At 38.5% G+C, this 13,219-nt stretch overlaps 1 protein-coding gene across 5 annotated transcripts in view; it reads right to left on the reverse strand.

Annotated features, from left to right (window-relative positions):
- Rasgef1b (RasGEF domain family member 1B) overlaps nucleotides 1–13,219 on the reverse strand; it is a 598,312-nt gene that overhangs the window by 385,674 nt on the left and 199,419 nt on the right. Inside the window, exon 3 of one of the 5 annotated variants that reach the window (XM_087215905.1) lies at nucleotides 5,650–5,806. The exons of 3 other annotated variants lie outside the window; for them this stretch is intronic. The gene's annotated coding sequence lies outside the window, so the exon portion shown is untranslated. Of the gene's footprint in view, nucleotides 1–5,649; nucleotides 5,807–13,219 lie in introns of those variants that run through there. One more of the 5 variants, XM_021260974.2, reaches the window with a different exon arrangement.

Genomic DNA, 13,219 nt, shown 5'->3' on the forward strand with positions numbered 1-13,219 from the left:
ACAGCTGTGGGTTTTCTGGATGCTATGCACAGACTTGAATCAATCACAGGCCTGCACTTGCACTAATCAGTAGCCCTGAATTTGAATCAATCACAGGCCTGGATCTGTTATATGAGCAGGCCCTCCACTGTACCCCTAGGGATAGTCTAGGAGGGGTCCCTCTGGTATACTGAGGCCCTTTTGCTACCGCACAAGTCCTTGCTACAGTGGTCCTATGAATCTGCTTGTTATTTATTTCCCAGTCAGTATGGATAGGAAGATCCATAAATGTATTCAGGATTTTTATTCTGAGTAGTGCGGAAAGAGCAGTCACTTTAAAAGAAAGAGACATAAACATTAAGGACTATTAGCCCTGAAGAGCTCCAGAGACCAACAGCAACTAGCAGAGTTGACCAACAGCATCTGGCACAAGCCAGCGGTGGATGACAGTGGCCAGCAGTGGCAGAGACCAGCGCCAGCCTCTTTTGATGAACAGCACACGACCTTACATGGTGTTGACCAGCAACATCACAGCTGCACGCAAAGCTGCACTTTGCCAATTCATCATTTTTGTCTGAATTGATCATAGAAACCTTCAAATGATTGGCAACATAAGCAATCGTTTGTCTCACCTCGATATAGATCTAGGAATCAGGACAATATGGCTCTGGTCCTAGTACCACCAGTGATTCTTGTAACCTTGATTAAATCACTGATTTCAGTCTTCAAAAGAGCAGAATGAGTTTTTTCCCTGCCCACTTTATGAGGTTATTAGGATGATGAAATGAAAATCACATGCCTTAAAATATTTTGTATATAGTGACAGCATTTATCCTTGATATATTTAGCTCTGTATTGCTGTCCCATAAATAAATATTAACACAAATCAGAGTGATGATTAATTGATCTGAGTCACAAAACCAATGAAAGGTGGAAAGAACATATGAGCTTCTTCATTACCCATAGCTTCACAGGGAATCAATGAAGAGGACAAAGTGGTGAGCACCGTTCTAAAACTGTGGACGGCCAGAGGTGCTTCTGCAGTAAATGGAAACTCCAAAAGCATGATACCAAAACCAGACAAGGACACCAAAAGAAGACTATAGACCAATATCCTCGAGAAAAAAGATGCAAAAATCTATAATAAAATTTTTATAATCTAAATTCAACAACACATTACAGAGATTATATACCACAATCAAGTTGATTTTATTCCGGGGATGAAGGATGGTTCAACGTATGTAAATTAATAAGTGTATGACACCTCATAAATAGAATCAAGGATTAAAATCACTCAATCATCTAAATTGATGCAGAAAAGGCCTCTGACAAAATTCAACAGCCCTTCATGATAAAAGCCCAGAAGAAACTATGTATTGTTTCTTAATATAGTAAAGTCTATATATGATAAATCCATAGCCAACATCATTCTGAATGGGGGAAAATTGAAAGTGTCTCCTCTAAAATCAGGAACAAAGCAAAGAAGTCCACTGTCACTATTCCTATTCAATTTAGTTATCAGAATTTTAGCTAGAACAGTTATGCAAGGGAAAGAAATAAAAGTGATACAAATAGGAAAGAAAAAACTAAAATTATCCTTGTTTGAAAATGGTATGTCCTATACTTAGAAGACCCTAAAGATTTCACCAAAAGGCTTTGAAAGATGAGAAATAAACTCATCAAGATATCAGGATATAAAATTAACATTAAAAAATCAATAGCATGGTGCAACCACCATGGAAATCAGTATGGAGATACATCAAAGAACTAGAACCAGAGGTCCCATTTGACCCAGCTATTCCCCTGCTGGGTATCTTCTCCAAAGAATTAAAAGAATCATACCACAGTGATATATGTGCACCCTTGTTTATAGCGGCACAGTTTGTAATAGCTGAAGCTTGGAAACAGCCCCAGTGCCCATCAACTGAAGACTGGATAAAGAAGATGTGGGGTTTTTTTTTTATAAAATGGAGTACTACTCAGCCATAAAGAATGAGAAACTAGAGACATTTATAGCTAAATGGATGCATATTGAGGCCATCCTCTTAAGTGAAATAAATAGGATATATGTGTAAATACCAAATAGTTTCTCTAGTGTGAGAAACTGAAAGTGTAAATAAGGATTAAAATGATTAAAATGAATAATTGATAATTTGAAATAGGAAGAAAAAGGGTAGGAGAAGTGGGAGGGGAAGGGGAAAGGAAAAACTATGAGAAAAGGAAAAAATTGAAACAAAGTCTTTATAAATAGGGAGGGGTGGAGGGGGTGAAAGGAGGACAGGGAATGGGGAAAAAATAAGAACCAAGATACATCACATACAGGTACAAGCACCCAATGATAAATGTAAACATATTGTATACCTAAAATGTACCAATAAAAGAATTTAAGCAAAAAAATAAAAATCAGTAGCATTCTATATCCCAGTAATGGACTAGCTGACAAAGAACTCAGGAAATTCTATTTAAAATAGCTTTACAAATACATAGAAAGGAATCTACATAAGAAGGTAAAAAGTATCTACAGTAAAAATTTCAGAACACTGAGAAAAGAAATCGAAAGAAAATACTAGAAAACGGAAAGACTTCTCATGTTCATGAATCAGTAAAATTAATACTGTTAAAATAGTCATATTACCAGAAAAAAATCTACAGATTGAATGCAATCCCCAACCAAATAACGATGCCATTTTTCACAGAACTAAGAAAAACAATCCTAAAATTTATATGGAAACACAGAGGACCCAGAATAGCCAAAAGAATCCTAAGCAAAAAGAGCAAAGCTAGAGACATCCCAAAACCCAATTTTAAATTATACTGCAAAGCCATAGGAACAAAATCAGCATTGTACTGGCACAAAAAAAGATAGATAGATCAACAGAATAGAGTCAAAGACTCAGAAACAAACCCGTGCAACTACAACCATCTGATTCTGGACAAAGGAGGTAAAAATATATGATGGAGACTAGACAGCCTCTCTAACAAATGCTGCTGAGAAAATTGGACATCCACTTGTAGAAGATGAAGTTAGATCCTTATCTCTTGTCCTGTACATAAAGCAATTTAAAATGGACCAAAGTTTCTATATAAGAAACTTGGAAATGGCTAAAAGAAAACAGAAGAAACACTTGAAGCCATAGGTACAGACAAAGACTACCTGAGTAAGAGTCCAATAGTATAGGAACACTACAGTTAGCAAGAATCAACAAATATGATTATATCAAACTAAAATGTTTCTGCACAGGAAAGGATACAACTAACAGAGTGAAGTGACAACCTACAGAATGGGAGAAAATCTTTACTAGCTACTCTTCCAACAGAAAATTAATATCTAGAATGAATAAAGAACTCAAAAAACTTAATACCAAAAAATCACATAGCCCAATCAATAAATGGCCAAATGAATTGAACAGACACTTCTCATAAGAAGTAAAATTGGCCAATAAGTATATGAAAAAAGTTCAACATCTTTAGCTATTCAGGAAATGCAAATCAAAGCTACACTGAGATTCCATCTTACCCCAGTCAGAAAACCCAAAATATAAATAAAGAGCACAATAAAAGATAGATAATAGGAAACAGGGAGATAAAACTTTTGCAAAATGGAGGGAAACCAAGAGTAGGAGGGAGATGGGAGAGGAGGAAAAGGGAATGAAAAAAGAATTAAGATGGGTTATACATATGTACCAACTCCCCACAAGGAATGTAATCATTGTGTACTGCAAACATGCAATAACAAAAAATTGGAAAAAAGAATGGTTATCTTCAACAATACAAAAAGCAATAAATGCTGACAGGATACTGGGAGAAAGAAACTCTTCTACATGTCTGGAGAAAATGTAAATTAGGATACCCACCACAGAAATCAGTACGGAATTTCCTCAAAAACAAACTAAAACCAGAGATACCATTTGATCCAACTATGCCACTCCTTGCTATACTCACAAGGAATTAAAATCAGCAGACTATAAGAATGTCTCCATGCCCATGTTTATTGTTGCACAATTCACAATAGCCAGGATATGGAACCAGCCTTGAAAGCACATAGATCTGGAGATGAGTGTTGAGCAGACCACAAACACAAATATCACACGTTCTCTCTGATATGTGGAATCTTACAAAATGACAAGTAGAAAGGATGGGAATAAGGAGGATGGGAATGAGGTAGAAGGGAAGGGGTGTGAGAGCAGGTAAATTTTAGATGGATATGTTCAAAATATATACACTGAAACAAAAAAGAAGTGAAACTGGGGGTATTTTATGTGCATGTATGAATCCGCCAGAATGAAACCCACTCATCTGTACAACCTATATGAACTAATAAAAGAAAGTGTGAAACAAAAACAGAAATATTAAAAAATAAGAATTAAAAAGAAAGAAACTCTCTGGTTGGGCATGCCTGTAATCCCAGCACTCGGGAAGCTGAGGCAGGAGGATTGCTATGAGTTCGAGGCCACTTTGGACTACATAGTGAGTTCAAGGCCAGCTTGAAGTACATAGTGAGACCCTGTTGCAAAAAAAACAAAAAACAAACAAATGAAAAGAAACTCCAAGTGCAAATATTTGTCATCCTAGGTCACATTTGACCCTGGGCTACTGAAGAATCAAGAATTTCTTCCTTTAGGGAATGCTTTGGAGTAGGACAGGCCTACTGCTCAGAGGCTGGACAGGAACTCACCCCCTTGATCATCATTCTAAGCAAACACCCATGGCCCACTAAAGCTCCTGTGGCCATCTTGAGCCCATGTCTACGGTGCCAACAGCTGACAAAGCCATAAATATTGCCCTGCATGCAGAACCATCTTCACAGTCATAGCCATGAGGAACTGGAACGCTGCCACAGTGCTCCAGAGGGAGCTGGATCTGAGCTCCAGATTTTCAGGTCTGGCACAAAGTAAAGCAAAGAGAAGTGTCAAGGAAAGAAGTCTGTTCACAGGAGGAAGTACCATTTGCTAACACTGTGTGGGGCTGTAAACCTCCCCAGAACTACCCTTGAGAAGCACTGTAGATCCTTCCAAATGACTTGCATAACTATACAGCCATAAATCCTTGGAAAGTAGGGATTTCTTTCCAGATTAATTATTCCAGCTCTCCTTCATCCCCAAGACTGTGTTTCCTTGTTGCAAGAAGTGTGGTCTCTGACTCCTCACACACTGGTTTGAAGTGAACAGCAGAGAATCTATGCTCTTAGCTGTTGCCTCCCCAACCCCGCTGGCACAGCACTACCACCTGCTTTCAAAAGAACAGACTAAAAATCCACAGTTATTGTGTGTTTCTAACAACTCAACAGTCTTGTAAAAGATGCTTACGAAAAAGCACAGGGAGCCCAAAGAAGTCTCTCTTGGGAGGAGCAAAACTTGATAGAAGGGTAATGGGCTCAAACCCTGGCTCTGCCCCTTTTCATGTGGACAGGGTTCATCACTTAAACTTTGTGAGCCTGAATTCTTTATCTGTAAAATCAGAATCAGATAATCAATCTTAGTGTGTTTGTAAGAATTGAATACAATGTATGCTCAATAAAAAACCACTATCCTGATTATCTTTGAGAATTTCAGCCATTTCCTCCAGTTCTGTCTCCAAATAAATTTACAGAGTTCATGAATGCCTATTTTTAGGCATAGATCTGTGCCGTTCATAGTGCCTGGAGAGACAAGGAGAAAGGTACAAGCTTACTTGAAGCCTGTGCTCTAGAAGAGCAAGTGGCTGAGAGCAGGGAGTAGGATGGGCTTCTTATTCTCACACGATCTTCAGATTACTACATGCTGGTCAATTCTTATGCTTCTGGTTACACAACATGGATAAGCAACCCATCCTGTCAACACTGTAGAACCTGAGAAGAAAGGAAAGTGATGTGGATAATCACTTTCAAAACACACAAGTTATATTTGCAAGTCTTTATTATAGAGAAAAACATTCAAGGTGCTTGCAAAGATACGTCCTGAAAAGTACATTCTTTTCTGCAGCAAGAGATAGGATATAGAAAAAATATTTTCTTTTTCCTGGGAAAGCTACAAGTCAGCCAGATAAAACAGTGAAGTACATTATAACATAACCTCAGCTATGTAGGGCCAGGATGGTGGTGAGGAGCTACACAGTTTCAAGCCCCTCTGTGATGGCCTGGTGAGAAGAGTCCCCTCCTTCAAGTCTCAGGCAGTCTGTGGCGGAGAGTGATGGCCAGCCTTGGGCAATGAAGTTGAAGTTCTGGGAAAGACCTGTAGTTTTAGATTTAGGGGTGGGTGGATGCGGTGCATCATTTATCATAAGGCTTTAATGCTTTTCTTTCTTTTTCATAGTAATTCTTTGTACTACCATTTGCCTAAATAAGTCCCTCTGAAAAGAAAAAAATGCCAACCATGTTCATTTGTAATGCAAGCTGATGAAATACTAACATGTACACTTGGTAAGTGGGGAGGAGAGAAGGGAGAAGGTGAAGGAAGAAAGCCATGTCATAATTGCTGGTTGTAACAGATCATTTAAATGGACATACAACGAGCATGGAGGTTGCAAGGCCCAGTGCAGGCTTGAGTTCCTGTTTACAAGCCCAGCCCTGTCATTAGTAAATGAATGGTGATGTGCCATTATCCTGGGCTCTCACTGATGGCTGGACAGAAAATCGATGGCTACATAATTTTACTGCACACCAGAAATAGAAATAAAAAGGCCTAGTTTGCCAAAGCACAGTTCATAATTAGAGCTCCAACAAAAAATTCCCATCCTGGTTCTAAACTGCTGTATTTCCTTGTCTTCAAAGAATTTGAGTTCCACCTGAATTAGCTTTCCAAGTGAAAGACTAACAGGGATGATTAAAGTGTCCTCCCAGGAATGGGGAAATCCCAGATTTCTTCTTCTTTTCATTCTTTCCCAAGTGCCCCAGGCTCATTTACTCCACCCACAGTGAGTGAGCAGCTTCCAGGATGAGGCTGGAAGCACCTAATAGGATGGCAAGTCTAGGAAGCTTCCCATATTCTCTGGAGTTGTATTGAGTTCTGTCCTTGGTTTTCTTCTCTTCCATCCCTTTGAGAGTGACCACTTTTCCTTCTATCAAGTCTTCACCCGTACACACTTCCGTAATAACCTTTTCCATACTATTTCGTATTTGTTTGATTATTTCCCTTGCCCCAGAGAGCTCTGTGGAAGCAGAACCATGCCACAACCTCACCCCTATTCAAAATGGCACAGCAGCTATAGATAATTGTTAGAATATTCATTAATATTTTAAAGAGATTTAAAATCGCAAATATTTTAGAAGGTTTATTGAATATGAACATGATCATGATCCCTCTGCTTTTGTGGTTTCAACTATTAGCTATGTAATGATTATTTTAAGTGTATTTGTCCATCTTTGATCCACCACCCCAGCTTCAAATTCATTGTTCCCAATTGCCTATTAAATATCTCCACTGGAATGTCCCACACGCAAGCAAAACTCAACTTATCCAAAACTGAGCACATTATATTTTTGTATTCCATACCTCATTTAATTTTTAGTTAACAGTGAGACCATCTATTCTCCCTTTCAACCACAGCATCTTTGTTGAATCTTCTTTTTCCCTTACTCCCATATCCTGTTGATTCTACTACATAAAACCCTCTCAAATCATAAAGCTTTAAAAATTTTCTTTGCTACTGCCTTAGTTCAGATCTTTGTCACCTCTTATTTAATTTTCTGCCATATTTCCATGCTCTACCTTGCTTCATGAACATCTAAGACAAATTTGATTCTGTAATTTATCACTTGAAAGATCTCTATTGGTTCCTTAATGCCTACGAATAAATGTACCTGCTGATAGTGTACCTCTGTTGATGAAATGACTATGCCTTATTTTGTGAGGCTGTCTAGACTGTGATGCTTTCCACTATATGTGCTATCAAATAGCCATACCAAACTTGGAATTATTCTCTTAACAAGCCAAGGAGACCTTCACATCCTTGCACTTACTATTTTATTCTCACAGCCTAGAAATCCCTTCTTCTAATCATCTCTGATCAATCTCCATTTCCTTCTGCAAAGATTTCCCTAGCTCTCTCAGGAGTAGTTAATGGTTTCCTTCTCTGTGTTCCCCAAGCCTTTCATTCTGACATATTTTATAGTATCTTACATAGTTCTTGCTAGCCATAAGGAAAACTCAGTGGATACTAATGAAGGCAACTTCATTCATCTGTTAGCCAGGCACATTCTGGCACATGGTAGTCAATGGTTGTTTCTGATAAAATAACAAATGAGTCACTATTTTGATAGTCTAAGGTCAGAGATACAGTAGGCGCCAACTGAGTATGATACTTGAAGCCACAGTTGCAATTGAGAGTGCCTGAGAAAATATATAATTATAAGAAATTAGGGAGTGAGACAAACCTCCCAGCAAATACTGCTATTTCTTAAAATAAAAAGGAATGCAAGCCAGGTAAGGAAGTTGAGATGAAGCAGTTATCAAAATAGGACAAGAGCAGAAAACAGTGTTGTCACACAGGCACGCTTAGGATAGCACTTCCAGAAAGAAACCCCACCCAACCTCCCCTCCTATCTGTCCCCCACCTCATAGTACACTCACCCCTATATAGTGCTTATCACAGCACACTTTAACTGGCTACTTATCTATAACTCTCCTAGAAGATTAGCTACTCAAAGGCAAGGACTCCATCTCATCAACAGCATAGCCTTTGCACATGATACAGTACATGACACCTATCCACTGTCCAAAAAGTGTTTGCAGAGTGATTGAAGGGATATATGATTAAATAAATGAGTGAAATGAAATGCAGCTCAGAAATTAAATAAAATAAGAAAAGATACTCTTGTTTTTAGCATTCAGAAAAATTCTGGGTGACTTTTAGTCTTATGTTTTACCACATATACCCTTATAAATCTCATTGGTTTCACACTGCAAGGTTCAAGAATTTGAGAGGAAATGAAAAGCTATCACTTGGCCTTCCTCCTACAGCAATCATGGTGAAGATGATTGGGTGGCTCTGAAGAGGTGCAAATAGGATTCATGCAATAATTTTCACAAGATGACACATAATCGAGTCATTATGTCCCTCAAGAGATTGAAAGTTAAACACATCATTTCAAAATTGTGTTAGCAAATAATATTTTCCTTAAGCCAAGGAAACGTTAAACAATGGTAATCAACGTGTCTTAGTGATCTTGAATTTTTAGCTATTATTTCCTGCACATGTTATAATCCTATGCTATTTTAAGAAGCAATGTAAAATGGAACAACAGATTATTTATCATTATAAGACCACAAATTGCTGATATAAAGGGAATATTTTGATGATAAATTCCTAGACAAATAAATGAAACAGAATGTCTCACAGATTGCCAATTTTTGTTTTTAGATTTACTAATGAAGGGAAATTGAAACAAGGAGGATTGGAAATGGAAAACATAAGTACAGACAATAGACAACAAATGCCCTTCATGACTTGGATTGAGGAATTAGAAGGGAATGTATTTCAGCAATTCCTTAGAGTTGCTAGGAATTGAAATTTAGCTGCCCTAGGCCTTTGCAAACAGTAGTGAGGGATAAACTGCCTTCCTCCCTCTCTGCCTTTCCTGACATTAGCAGTGAGCGTCATTTGCATCCAGGGGACTGTCAAAGCAAAAAAACAATGACAGAGATTTGCTCTTTGTTTCCCAGCTTGCTCCTCAGGAAGTCAAGGGACAGGGACTAAATCCTTACCTTGCCTGCAACTTGGACCTCCAGGACCATTGTGAACTCTGACATGAGCCGTGTACTAACGTTGATAAACCAGCTTTCTGTAAGTGAGGGACTAGAAGGAAATGTTTGGAAAACTATTTTCCAAAGTGGTCCACTAGATGACTGAAGGGATCCAAGCCCCAAGTGAGTTATGATGCACCCTATGCTGTTTCCTGCCAAGCACAGTGTATTCTCTGGAGAAGAATTCACCTCCCAGAGACATCAAGTCTACTCCACCCTTTCAATCACAAAGATGGAGACTGGAATTCAGAAGTAATTATTGTTATGTTGTGTAACCAGATGTATCAATATTTCTAAGGATATCATAAAACTGCTCTATAATTTTCAAAGGATGAGTCTTTTACATTACAAAAATCTTCTGGCATTAAAGGGATGTGATGTGCCCTAAAATATCAAGGTAACCTAGTAGAAAAGATGTAAGTATAATTAGAAATACAGAAACACATCGTTCCCGGTGGAAGCCCATAGTAGAAGTATGACTTTGTCCAAGCGACTGAACTTCCTGGGGCTCAGTTTCCTCATCTGTAAAATGGAAATCAAAAAGGCCCCTTTGAGTTTTAAATACAATCATATTTGCAAACAGAACAGCTCAGACACTTGGTAAACAATTAATAAATGTTGCTTGCAGTTAGAGGTCCTTAAGAGACTTAGACTTGAAAGGAAGTTCATCTCCCAAACAATATTTAAGACAGCCCTGAACTCTAATAAATTAAGATGGACGCCCAGTAATATCAGATACAATAGTTTATCAAATTCAAGGCACCATTAACTATATTACTAAAAAAAAGAAAAAGCACTGCCAACTATTTTATGTCACCACTGATTAAATATATTCAGAAATGTTAAAAATATGAAAATATGTGTACCTTTTTATAAAAATCAATGAAATACAATAGTGCCTAGGATTCTAGATAAGCTTAGAGGTACAACAGAATCAAGGAAAAAAAGAGGCCATTTCTTCTTGTAGGTTAAGCCCTTTATCTTCAGGGGGAAAATATCAGGAAGCTAGGCCAAAGAGTCAAGCAATTGCTCAACTGGGAGTTCCTTTAAAGGATGGCTTAGCCAGTTCCTATCAGTAAGTAGATATGGAGAAACAGTGTTTGAGGAGAAAGGCAGATGGAAGAAGGAAGGTGTATTTTGGGTTTTAACACCTTTCTAAAGCCATACTTAATTTCCATCTGGGGCTTTTCATGTTTGAATGAGACTACTGGAAGTGTGTAGTTCTAAATCTACAAGATTAAAGGTCTTTCTCCAGGCTTGTATAACAATTGACAGAGGGCTTCTCACAACTTTGGTAACTTACAGCGACATTTAGTGGTAGCTCCTTCAAATTACAACCAGATGTCCCAAAGGGGTAGAGCAAATGCTGGGATAGAATGACTGGGCAGAATTCTCCTTCACAGCAGTATGAGTGAGGTCATCAAAATTCTGCCAGGCAGGTAATTAAGAAGTATTCTGGAGTTGGTGCTAAATGTAGTAGCAGCTAATATCATTGCAATCTCATTTCTTATAGTTTGGTATTTTCTTCATATCCTTTACTCATAATAGAATCATAGGGCTGGAAGAGACCCTAGAGATTGTCTAATTCAATCTCCTGTCAGCCAATTATGAAACCGTGACTCAAACATGCTAGCCCAAGGTCACGCAGCTAAGGAAGGGCAGACATCGGCTTTGTTCAAGAATTCAAGAGTAGGGTTCTCCCAACTAAAGCTGTGTTGCTCATACAGTGCAATTTAAGAATGTTGGTGCTACATATTTTTCAACATTTATTCATTGTGCACTTACTATGAAAGAATGTTTACAGGGCTGTTAGAAAGTTTGAGATGAATTAGGGAGCAGTGCATGAAAAACAAAGACAATGAAAACTAATAATTACCACTTATGCATCTCTGACTACCTTAACTATGACATAGATACATTTATCCCATTTTACAGTTGAGACATAAGGAATTCTTTTTTTTTTTTTGGTACCGGGGATTGAACTCGGGTCTGTGTGCTTGCACAGCAGGCAGCGAAACCACTGAGCTAAATCCCTGGCCCAAGGAATTCTTAGTAATTGCTAACTCCCAAAAAACAATCAAACAAAACCAAAGAACCCTAAAAGTGACATAGACAAGTAAGTGTAACCATCAAATACTGCATGGATCAGCTGTAAATGATAGTAGCATAGACTTAATAACTATAAGCCACATCAGTAGAATACAACCATATTTGGGAGAAAGGTGGGAAGTATGTACTGAAGAATGAAGCAAGAGAGATGGAGATAGGAGATGTAAGAAAACTAAATCGTCAGTTTCCATAGTAGAAACCAATAGAAAATATCTAAGACTTAAAAATTAAGGCAAAATAACATAAACATACAACTGTTTATACGGAGGTGAATTCAGGTGAAAGAGAAAAGAGGTGAAGTTGCTGCCTGCGGCAAGCAGGTATCAGTGAGAAGTGGTACAATGAGTGCTGCTATTTTTAGTCATAAGGTGTATAGAATTATTTGATACTTTCAAATATGTGCAATTATGACAAAATACAAAATCAAATTTTAAAAATTAAGGCAAAGCACTACAAATATTGCTGTCAAATTATGTGTAAAAAAGACAATAATGGCCAGACTCATCATCCCACACTCTGGTAGGCTGCAACTGAAGGCTTGAAAGCTCAAGCCCAGCCTGGGCAACTTTGAGATTTTGAAAGACCCTGTCCCAGAATAAGAAAGGGCTGAGATATAGCTCAATGTGAAGGCCTTGGTTCAATTCTCAGTCCCACAAACAAAACAAAACAAGACAAAACAGAACAAGAAAAAAGCTTCAGAAACATCTCTAAATAAAATGAATCAGGATGTTCTATCTAATGATCTTCCTTATGTCATTTGTACCGAATGTAAGACATCAGGTAGGAGCTCATGCTGAAGTAAAGACCTTGCACTTGTAATTAAATGTGGCCAGTAAGTGCACATTCACATATTTTGAGTTGAAATAGAGTATTTGTGGGTAGGTGTATCATTTTTATGACTCTCCTCTTTGAGTCCCCCAGCTGGAATCCCAGTGATGCTGTTGTAACAGTGGCTGTTGGGGTGGTGGGGACTTCGCCATCTTCAGAATGAGGAGCTCACTCCTGCACCACTGGGATTGTTAGCAGCTGATGGCTATCAGAGGGGTCACTCTGTAGCAGTTGCTCTCTGACAAAAAGGTTGGCTTTGCCCAAGGCTGAAGCCCCTTCCCAACATCAACGAGGTGGTATAAACACTCAGGCCCTGTTGTCTGAAAATGGAGCAATTCTGAAGCATCACCCAGCTCCAGAACTCTCCGCCACACTAGCTAAAGCCTGTCCAGAGCCACCCCATCCTCCCTGTCCCCATTTTTCTCTAGGACTTGGTTCTGTCAGGGCTTGAAGCATAATACCCAGAGATATAGTACTTTAGCATGCTGCATAGTATAAGCTGATAAAAACTGAAAAAACCACAGAAGCAGGAAGGCCTTCCCTTCTAAGGGTCTCACCCTTTCTTCCCAGAAGACTCTCCTGTG

This window comes from Heterocephalus glaber, unplaced genomic scaffold, assembly GCF_053883595.1.
Source record: "Heterocephalus glaber isolate CG9 unplaced genomic scaffold, H.glaber_assembly_v1.0 deba00001454, whole genome shotgun sequence".
Lineage (NCBI taxonomy): Eukaryota > Metazoa > Chordata > Mammalia > Rodentia > Bathyergidae > Heterocephalus > Heterocephalus glaber.